Source organism: Myotis yumanensis, unplaced genomic scaffold (genome assembly GCF_028538775.1).
Source record: "Myotis yumanensis isolate MYYU_CA2020_CCGP unplaced genomic scaffold, mMyoYum1.0.hap1 SCAF_2, whole genome shotgun sequence".
NCBI classification, from domain to species: Eukaryota; Metazoa; Chordata; class Mammalia; order Chiroptera; family Vespertilionidae; genus Myotis; species Myotis yumanensis.
In genome coordinates, this window is record NW_027223753.1 from 111,047,488 (window position 1) to 111,057,112 (window position 9,625).

Below are 9,625 nucleotides of genomic sequence, written 5' to 3' on the forward strand. Positions count from 1 at the left end.
AGGAGGCAGCTGATCGACGTTTCTCTCTCATCAATGTTTCTAACTCTCTATCCCTCCGCCTTCCTCTCTGTAAAAAATCAATAAAATATATTTTAACAAAAAGAAAACATGCTATTGGTAAAACTAAAGGAAATGGACTAAAGTTTAAGTGAAATAATAAAAAGAAGTGTTTTTTTTTCCTTTTCACAGCCTTTGATATATAAATATACAATGAAGAAATATAATGAAATAAAACTAAAATTTAAAAAGCTAACAATTTGTATTGATAAGAGTTAGCTAGCTAGCTTAATCAGGGAGGAGGTCCAGAGAGGAGAGACATCTTGACCTGAACAATTAAAGCAGCCATTAGTTAGGTCAAAAGCAGTCCTGACCTGAGCAGCTGGGAAAGTCATAAGGGGTAATAAAACATCTCCAGCTAGGGCAACTGGGAGAAAGCCATAAGGTAGATCAAAAACAATTCAAACCTGAACAGATAAGATGGATATATGAAGGATAGAGAAATTCCATAGGATAAGGGGACAGAAAGACATACATTCACAGAGGATAAAGAACAGTCCAGGATATCAGGAAAAAGGAAACATATTTTCACAGAGGATAGAGGAATGGTACAAAATAAGGGGAAAGAAAGAGGGGGGCACCATGTGAAATTTGGCCTTTGAAACTGGTACTATGTAGTAGAGTGACCAATGAGGAAAGCATGGGGGTCCTAGATTAAGGAAAAGGGTCTCCACGATATTGTAATATCTCAAGACAAAGAGAGCAGTGGCCACCCTCTTTAGGGGACCCCTCTGTTTCTCTGTGCTAGGAGAGACAGAGTCTTAGAATTAGAATTTTATAGACAGTGTCTGCTTACAATATAGTTTCTGTACTTCTCACCTACCACCTTTTGTCCATGGCTTCATTCTTTGAATCCATCTGGACAAGAACCTGGGAAAGAAATCACCCTTGCACCCTGCTCATCAAAAAAAAACAAAAAAACAAACAAACAAAAAAACCCGAATCAATATTAATGACTAGTGGTAAAGATATTTACTTTACTGTCACAATTTTGATTCAGAATTAGTTAGCTTCTAAAATAAAAGTCATGGAAAATTGAGGAGTCACTTGAATCTTAATGCAACAAATGTGAACTAGAATTTTTGTTCTTTGTAACTTTCTGTAAAAATTCTGCAAATATGGTGGTGTAGATTATATTAATGATGGAATTTGGTTCCTATGTCAATTTTCCAGACAAATTTAAAGAAAGGCATCTTGGCATTTGTTTGCTTCTGTTTTAAGTGGGGTCCTTAAATTTTACTTGAATTAACTTTTTATGCAAATAAAAAATAATTTTATCTATAAATCTGTATTAAAATTTAAAAATTATAAACAAAAAATACTAAATATAGATAACCTGAAAGATTATTGTTAAGACATTTCCCCCATACAATAACAGTAGTATAAAATGTGAACATGACACTTGATAGGATCCACAATAAAGTATGAAAATATCTGTTCATGACTCTGTTTAACATAGCAACAGAATCATATGCTGTAACTTTAAAGATGTAAGAAATTAATTTTTATTTTCTTGGTTTGAGAATTCCTTCCATCCTTATAAATAAGCTTTATTGTTTCCAGATATAGATTAAGCACATCTTCATATTAACAAAGGGCTCCACTGAGGCAAAGATATTTGAAAAGGCAAAACAGGAATGCTTGTTTATCTAAATATATAAACACTTCATATTTTTCTGAGTCTTACACTAGCAAAACTTTTCATAAATCATCAGAAATAATAAAGGGAACACAAAAAGAATCTAAACATTTAACAATATGTCCACTATCTTGTTCAATATCTTCATTATATAACTGGTTAAAAATGACATTAAGAAGTATATACAAAGAACATTTATAGCTTCAATGGTTTTCACTTCAGTTCCATAATGAAATCACCCTTTGGATAGGCCTGAAACTTCTGGTCAACCTGAATGCCTATACTTTGATTCTGCCCAGCATGGACCACAGGTGGAGCTGGCTGGTAGAATAATATAAAGAAGTGATTCTTGATGGTAAGGTAATTAAAGCATGAAATTAAATATCAATAGAAAGCCTGGATGTTGTTCTATAGCAGCGGTTCTCAACCTGTGGGTCGCGACCCCTTTGGGGGTCAAACGACTCTTTCACAGGGTTGCCTAAATACATCCTGCATATCAGATATTTACATTACGATTCATAACAATAGCAAAATTACAGTTTTTAAGTAGCAACAAAAATAATTTTATGGTTGGGGGTCACCACAACATGAGGAACTGTATTAAAGGGTCGCGGCATTAGGAAGGTTGAGAACCACTGTTCTATAGGAACACAGTTTTTTTTCAAAAATAAATTGTGCCATTTGCCTAATATGGTTTAGAAAATGTAAACCTAAAAAACTGTGGAAGGGAAAAAAAGAAGATGAGATAGACAGAAATAAGAACTCATCTATTTTAATATACACTTTTTAATATGTGTTTAAGGTTCTGGTGCTAGCTCAGATAAAAGTAGACATATTCTGTTTTTCCTACTGAATACAACTAAATGCATTAAACAGCTATCTGAAGGCAGAAAAGTTAAATGATAGCAGGTAGAATAAGAAATGGAAACCAGAACTCAAAGTAAGACCAAATGGGAGTGAGTTTCTTGTTTTATCTTAGGACTGAAAGAGCAGATAGAGCTACAAGAGAAGACCTTCATTTCTGATCTGAACATCAGGGAAGGGAGTCCCTGGGGTGAGAGAGAGTGGAAAAATTCACTGTTTTTTTTATTTTTCTATTCTCTCCATCCTAGTCCTAGGCAAACCCATGGCAGTGGTGACAGGGCTGGGCAGCAGCATCTGGGCAGGAAGCTAAATTCTGAGAGAAAAGAAACCTTCCATTTTAGCAGGAGAAACTGTGACCTACAAATGTGGGGAAGTATCTCAATTCTCTTTTTTTCTCTCTATAGTCCTGCTAGTTGGCCCCAGAGTTAGACATAATTGTGGGAAGAATATAGCAGACTGGGACAGCTAAAGCTTTAGCTTTTTAGGCAGAAGAAAAAAAGTGGGGGCCCCTGGAAGCCAGAAAGTTTCAGAGAGACTGAAAATTCAAGAAAGTGATTCTATAAAGTTGTGTGTAACCTGATCATGAATGTGACCCTAAATAGCATACCAAGTGCTCTGAGAACTGAACTGTTGGTAGACTACCCCAAAGGTTTCAGACCGGCCTCTGGATGGTGTACACACAGGACAGAGCCAATTAGCACTGCACACTTCCTGAAAATTTATCCACTTAGAACCATAGCCCACAGAAGGTGGTTTGGAACTTTCAGCCACTACTTAGCCAGACCTATTATCTGATAAATTGTGGGCAGTACGCACATACACACTGACAATATCCATAGGAATTAAATAGGACCCAAAATCTCAGAACACAATAACCAGATGTCCAGGATACAATTCAAAATTAGTCAGCATATTAAAACCAGAAAAATCTCAATAAACTATAAAAGAATAGAAAACCAATAGATGTCAATTCTGAAATGATGCAGATGTTGGGATTATATGACAAAGATTTTGAAGGTGCTATTATAACCAAGTTTCAAGAAGTAAAGGTGAATATTATTTTTAAAATGATAGAAATGCAATAGTTGCAAAGAAACCAATGATATGAAAAAGCCCCAAATAAAAAATTTTAAAACAAAAATGCACAATAACTGAAATAAAAATGTCCTTGGAATGACTCAATAGGTAAATAGAGAAAACAAAGGAGTCAATGAATTAAAGATATTTTCATAGCAATTATCCATTCTAAACAATAGCAAAATAGAAAACAAAATTATACAGAGACTCATGGATCTGTCAGAAAACATCAACAGCTCTAATGTTTATGTAGTCTGAGTTCTAGAGAAAAGGAGAAAACAATGCACAGATAAAATAATTGAAAAATAATGGCTGAAAACTTAACTAATTTGTTAATTGCATAAAATTGCAAATTCAAAAAGCTCAGTTAATAAAAAAAAGAATAAGCAAAAGAAATTCATACCTAGAAATATCATAATCAAATCTCTGAAAATGAAAGACAAGTAAATCTTAAAGACAGATAGAAAAAAATGACATATTATCTATAGAGGACCATGGTTTGAATGACAATGCATTGCTCAGCAGAAACCATGGGTACTGAACAACAGTTTTAGTTTTGAAAGAAGTGTCAAACCAGAATTCAATATTCTGATATTCCAAAAATATATCATTGAGGAATAAAACCTAGATAAGCACATTCTCAGGTGAAGGAGACCAAGAAAAAATGTTACCAGCATATCTGTCTTACAGAAAGTGCTAAAGTAAGTTCTTCAGATAGAAAGGAAATGATAATAGTGGGAAAACTGTAACATCAGAAATGAAGAAACAACAGCAAAAGTGTTAAATACCTGTATAAATACAGTAGACTATTTTTCTTTTCTTAAGTTCTTTAAAATATGTAATGATTAAAAGAAAAAAAAATGATAACATTACAAGGAATAGAAGTTTCTCAACATGATAAAGAACATTAATGAAAAACCCATAGTTGGCCGGGCAGTGTGGTTAAGTGGTTGAGAGTCAACCTATGAACCAGGAGGTCACGGTTCACTTCCCTGTCAGGGCACATGCCTGGGTTATGGGCTCAATCCCAAGTTGGGGGCATACAGGTGGCAGCAGACCAATGATTCTTTCTCATCATTGATGTTTCTATCTCTCTCTCCCTCTACCTTCCTCTCTGAAATCAATAAAAATATTTTTTAAAGAAAAAACAACAAATAACATCACACTCAATTGTGAAATACTAAAAGCTTCCCTCTTAAGATAAACAATAAAACAAGGATGCCTGCTTTATCTACTCTTATTAATCATTATACTGGAAGTAATAGCCATAGCAATTACATATTAAAGAGAAATAAAGGCATCCAAACTGGAAAGAAAGAAGTAAAATGTTTTCTGTTCACAGATGAAATAATCCTATATATGAAAAATCCCAAGAAAACTACTCAGGTTACAAGATCAACACATAAATATCCATTGTGTTTCTATACACCATCACAGACAATTTGAAAAGTACATTAAGAAAACAATTTTATTTATAAGAGCATTTAAAGAATAAAATACCTAGGAATAAATTTAACCAAGGAGGTAAAAGACTTGTATGCTGCAAACTATAAAACATTGCAGGAAGATATGAATTAAATAGAAATACATCATATACTCATTTTTTAGGAAAATTTAGTATTGTTAGTTTCCATACTACACAAAGCAATCTATAGATTCAATGCAACCCTTAAAAAATTTCCAATAGCCTCTTTTGCAGAAACAGAACAACTCATTCTCAAATTTATATAGAATCTAAGTGATCCATTACTGCAAATATATAGTAATAAAAAAAGGTGTACTGACAGACAAATAGACATATAGACCAATGGGACAGAATTAGGAGCCCAGAAACAAGCCCATTCATCTATGGCTAATTGATTTTGACAAGGGCACCAAGTCTATTTGACAGGGAAAGAATAGTCTCTTTAACAGGTGGTACTGAAACAACTGGATGTCTACATACAAAAGAGTAAATTTGGACCACTACCTCATACCATGTACAAAAATTAGCTCAAAATGGATCAATGACCTAAATATAAGAATTTTAAGAAGAAAACATAAGGTTAAATTTTCAAGAACTTGGATTTGGTTAAGGATTTTTAGATATGAGACTAAAAGCACAAGCAATAAAAGAAAAAAAAAGAGAGAAGTAGGACATTATAAAACTTACAAATGATTGTGCATCAAAGGCTACTATGAAGAAAGTAAAAAGACAACCTACAAAATGAGAAAAAATGTTCACAAATGTTGTATCTAATAATGCTTGAATATCCAAAATATAAAAGAAACTCCTAAAACTCAACAACCAAAGAACTAAACAATCCAATCCAAAAACTGGCTAAGGACTTGAATAAACATTTCTCTAAAGCTATACAAATTCTATATAATAAAAAGCTAATATGCAAATCAACCTAACAGGGGAACGACCAGTAGCTATGACTCACACTGACCACCAGGGGGCAGATGTCCAAAGCAGGAGCTGCCCCCTGGTAGTCAGTGCACTCCCACAGGGGTAGCGCCACTTTGCCAGAAGCCCTGAGCTGGGCTCACAACTGGTGAGTGCAGAGGCGGTAGCGGGAGCCTCTCCCACCTTCGTGGCAGCAGTCAGACATTTCCTGAGGGCTCCTGGACTGTGAGAGGGAGTAGGCTGGGCTGAGGGACTTCCCCCAACCCCTGAGTGCACAAATTTTGTGCACTGGGCCTCTAGTAGCTAAATAAATACCTGAGAAAGTAAGTGCTCAATATCACATCACACCTACTAGGATGGTTATCATAAAAACAACTGAAAAATAACAACTGTAAGATATAGCCTTGGCTGGCATGGCTCAGTTGGATGAGCATCTCACCATGCACCACAAGGTCATGGGTTCAATTCCTGGTCAGGGCACATTCCCAGGTTATGGGCTCGATCCCCAGTAGGGGGCATCAGGAGGCAGCTGATCTATGTTTCTCTCTCATTGATGTTCTCTCTCTCTCTCTCTCTCTCTCTCTCTCTCTCTCTCTCTCTCTTCTCCTCTAACTCTCCCTCCTCTCTCTCTAAAAATCAATAAAAACATTAAAAATTTAAAAAATATAATATATATTCAAAACTTCCATAATCCAATCCAAAAAGATAACCTAATTTAAAAAATGGCAAAGGATTTGAATAGCCATTTCTCCAGAAGATATGGAAATGACTGATGAGTACATGAAAACATGTTCAATATAGTTAGTCATTAGGGAAATGCAAATCAAAGTCACAAAAAGATATCACTTCATAGGAATTGGATGGTTACAATAAAAAATAAAAGTATCAGCAAGGTTATAGAGAAATTGGAACTCTCATGCATTGATGGTGAGAATATAAAATTGTGTAGCATTTTTGAAAAACAGTTGACTGTTTCTCAAAATGTTAAACATAGAGTGCACGATCCAGTGATTTTACTCTCAAGTATATACCCAAGAAAGAGTAAAATATATGTTTATGCAAAAATTAAAAACAAATGTTCATATTAGCATTTCCTAATAATAATAAATTGGTAACAACCCAAATATTAACCAACTGATGAATATATAAAATGTAAATGTGGTATATCCACACAATGTATATTATTTGAAAACTAGAAACTAGTGGCCTGTTGCACGAAATTCGGCACATTAAAAGGGGATTAATTAGAGGAAATATTTTAATATTGCTATTTGCCCTTTCTCTATAATAGAAGTGTCAGAGATGCAAGAAAATTAATAAAATGTATATGAAAATCTTCCTCCTGTCAGAGTCTGGGGTGCACCACAGGACCCAGAGTCAAGTCCCCGCCCACCCACATGCACCTCAAAATTGTGCGAGACCCAGACCCCGCCTGCCCCACCCCCACTGAGCTAGATCCAGACCCAGCCAGTCCCACGCTTGTCAAGCCACGCCGGGCAGGGTTGCTGCCTCCGGTCCCATGGCCTGGTGCTGGGTGGGGGCACAGCCTGAGGTCCCCCGTCAAGCCCCACCAGGCAGTGGGCATGGCCTGAGATCCCCCGTCAAGCCCCGCTGGGTGGGGGGCATGGCCTGAGGTCCCCTGGCCTGGCACCAGGATAGGGGCACCGCCTGAGGTCTCCCAGGCCGGGCTGGGGCAGGGGCATGCCTTGAGGTCCCCCATCAATCCCTGCCAGGTGGGGGATGTGGCCTGAGATCCCCCATCAAACCCCACCAAGCCAGGGGCACAGTCTGAGATTCCCCGTCAAGCCCCACTGGGTCGGGGGGCGCAGCCTCAGGTCCCCTGTGAAGCCCTACTGGGCGGGGGGGCACGGCCTGAGGTCCCCCAGCCAGGGCCAAGGCAGGGGGCATGCCTTGAGGTCCCCCATCAAGCCCCGCTGGGTGGGGGATGCAGCCTGAGATCCTCTGTCAAGCCCCACTGGGTGGGGGGCACAGCCTCAGGTCCCCTGTCAAGCCCTGCTGGGCGGGGAGGCATGGCCTGAGGTCCCCTGGCCCAGCACCAGGCTGGGGGGGCGCACATTGAGGTCCCCCATCAATCCCCGCCAGATGAGGGGCGTGGCCTGAGGTACCCCATCAAGCCCTACTGGGCAGGGGGTGCACCTTGAGATCCCCTGTCAAGTCCCATGGAGGGGGGTTTTGGGAGGGCATAGCCTCAAGTCCCTGCTATTTGCTCATTAAGACTCATTACGGGAACTCCGCCATGGGTGCTGCCATCTTGTGTTATGGAATCCCTGTCTCTGCTGAGGGCCCAGCCATCTGTGTTGCAGAAACCCCCTGCCTTCGCTGTGGGCGCCACCATCTTTGTGGCAGAATGAAGGTCAATTTGCATAGTCCCTCTTTATTATATAGGATAAAACAAATGAAATACTAAAAAATGAAACTAGACCAGTAACTTACATCATACACAAGAATAAACTAAACACGAATAAAAGACTTAAATGTAAATTGTGAAACCATAAAGATCCTAGAAGAAAACATAGGCACTAAAATCTTAACATCTCACGTAGCAGAATTTTCACTGATACATCTCCTAGGGCAAGAGAAACAAAGGGAAAAACAAATAAGACTACGTTAAACTAAAAAGCTTCTGCATAGCAAAAGAAACCATCCTTAAAATGTAAAGGGAACCCATTATAAGGGAGAACATATTCACCAATGTTATATCAGATAAGGGGTTAATTTCCAAAATATATAAAGAACTCATACAACTCAACAAAAGGAAGACAAATAATCCAATTAAAAAATGGGCAAAGGACCCAAATAGATACATCTCCAAAGAGGGCATACAGATGACCAATAGACATATGAAAAATGTTCAATGTTACTAGTCATCAGAGAAATGCAAATTAAAACTATAATGAGGTATCACCTCACACCGGTCAGAATGGCTACCACCAATAAATTAACAAACAGCAAGTGATGAAGAAGATATGGGAAAAAGAGAACTCTAGTACACTAAGGGAATGCAGACTCGTACAGCCACTGTGGAAAACAGTATGGAGATTCTTCAAAAAATTAAAAATGAAATTTCCATTTGACCCAGTGATCCCATTTCTGGTAATATATCATAAGCATCCTGAAACACCAATCAGAAAGAATATGCACCCCTATGTTCATGGCAGCATTATTTACAATAGTTAAGATTTTGAGACAGCCCAAGTGCCTATCAGTAGATGAGTGGATAAAAAAGCTGTGGTACATTTACACAATGGAATACTATTCAGCTGTAAAAGAGAAGGATCTCATACTTTTTGAGAAAGCATGGATGGACCTGGAGAGTATTATTCTAAGAGGAATAACCAGTCAGTGAAAAACAAAACCATATAATTTCACCTATATGTGGAATCTTATGAACAAAATAAACTGATGAACAAAATAGGTCCAGAGACATGGAAGCATAGAACAGACTGACAGATCTCAGAGGGAAGGGAGAGGGAGCCAGAGGATATTAACAAAAGAACTTATAGGCATATATGCATTGCCCATGGACACAGACAATAGTGTGGGGAAGGCCTGGGATGGAATGGGGGACATCTGTAATA

At 37.9% G+C, this 9,625-nt stretch overlaps 1 pseudogene; it reads right to left on the reverse strand.

The window, feature by feature from the left end:
• Positions 1–1,407: 1,407 nt before the first annotated feature.
• On the reverse strand, positions 1,408–8,297 carry LOC139002547 (cilia- and flagella-associated protein 300 pseudogene; annotated as a pseudogene).
• Positions 8,298–9,625: the final 1,328 nt, after the last annotated feature.